Below are 1,968 nucleotides of genomic sequence, written 5' to 3'. Positions count from 1 at the left end.
TTGGGATCCCAGAAGAAGAAGAAAGAGAGAGAGGGGCAGAAGGTATAATGGTGCAAATTATAGCAGAGAACTTCCCTAATTTGGGGAAGAAAACAGGCATCAAAATCCAGGAAGCACAGAGAACCCCTCTCAAAATCAATAAAAATAGGTCAACACCCCAACATCTAATAGTAAAACTTACGAGTCTCAGAGACAAAGAGAAAATCCTGAAAGTACCTTGGGAGAAGAGATATGTAACCTACAATGGTAGAAATATTAGATTGGCAACACACCTATCCACAGAGACCTGGCAGGCCAGAAAGGACTGGCATGATATATTCAGAGCACTAAATCAGAAAAATATGCAGCCAAGAATACTATATACAGCTAGGCTGTCATTGAAAATTGAAGGAGAGATAAAAAGCTTCCAGGACAAACAAAAACTAAAGGAATTTGCAAACACAAAACGAGCCCTATAAGAAATCTTGAAAAGGGTCGTCTAAGCAAAGAGAGAGCCTAAAAGCAACATAGACCAGAAAGGAACACAGACAATATACAGTAACAGTCACCTTCCAGGCAATACAATGGCACTAAATTCCTATCTTTCAATAGTTACCCTGAATGTAAATGGGCTAAATGCCCCAATCAAAAGACACAGGCTGTCAGATTGGATTAAAAAACAAGACCCATCGATATGCTCTCTGCAAGAGACTCATTTTAGACCCAAAGACACCCCCAGATTGAAAGTGTGGGGCTGGAAAACCATTTGCCATGCTAATGGATACCAAAAGAAAGCTGGGTGGCAATCCTTATATCAGACAAATTAGATTTTAAACCAAAGACTGTAATAAGAGATGAGGAAGGACACTATATCCTACTTAAAGGGTCTATCCAACAAGAAGACCTGACAATTGCAAATATCTATGCCGCTAACATGTGAGCAGCCAATTATATAAGCCAATCAATAACAAAAGCAAAGAAACACATCGACAACATTACAATAATAGTAGGAGACTTTAACACCCGCCTCACTGAAATGGACAGATCGTCTAAGCAAAAGATCAACAAGGAAATAAATACTTTAAATGACACACTGGAACAAATGGACTTCACAGACATATTCAGAACATTCCATCCCAAAGCAACGGAATACACATTCTTCTCTAGTGCTCAGGGAACATTCTCCAGGATCGATCACATCCTAGGTCATAATCAGGTCTCAACCGGTACCAAAAGACTGGGATCATTCCCTGCCTATTTTGAGACCACAATGTTTTGAAACTAAACTCAATCACAAGAGGAAAGTCGGAAAAAACTCAAATACATGGAGGCTAAAGAACATCCTACTAAAGGATGAATGAGTCAACCAGGAAATTAAAGAAGAATTAAAAAAACTCATGGAAACCAATGAAAATGAAAACACAACTATTCAAAATCTTTGGGATGCAGCAAAGGCAGTCTGAAGAGGAAAGTATATAGCAATACAAGCCTTTCTCAAGAAACAAGAAAGGTCTCAAGTACACAACCTAACCCTACACCTAAAGGAGATGGAGAAAGAACAGCAAATAAAGCCTACACCCAGCAGGAGAAGAGAAATAATAAAGATCAGAGCAGAAATCATTGAAATAGAAACTAAAAGAACAGTACAACAGATCAACGAAACTAGGAGCTGGTTCTTTGAAAGAATTGACAAGATTGATAAACCCCTGGCCAGACTTATCAAAAAGAAAAGAGAAATGACCCAAATCAACAAAATCATGAATGAAAGAGGAGAGATCACAACCAACACCAAAGAAATACAAACAATTATAAGAATATATTATAAGCAACTCTATGCCATCAAATTAGATAATCTGGAAGAAATGGATGCATTCCTAGAGATGTATCAACCACCAAAACTGAACCAGGAAGAAATAGAAAACCTGAACAGACCTATAACCACTAAGGAAATTGAAGCAGTCATCAAAAATCTCCCAACAAACAAAAGCC

The sequence above is a fragment of the Phoca vitulina genome, unplaced genomic scaffold (assembly GCF_004348235.1).
Source record: "Phoca vitulina isolate PV1807 unplaced genomic scaffold, GSC_HSeal_1.0 scaffold1, whole genome shotgun sequence".
NCBI classification, from domain to species: domain Eukaryota; kingdom Metazoa; phylum Chordata; class Mammalia; order Carnivora; family Phocidae; genus Phoca; species Phoca vitulina.
Note: the sequence above shows the minus strand (reverse complement) of the source record.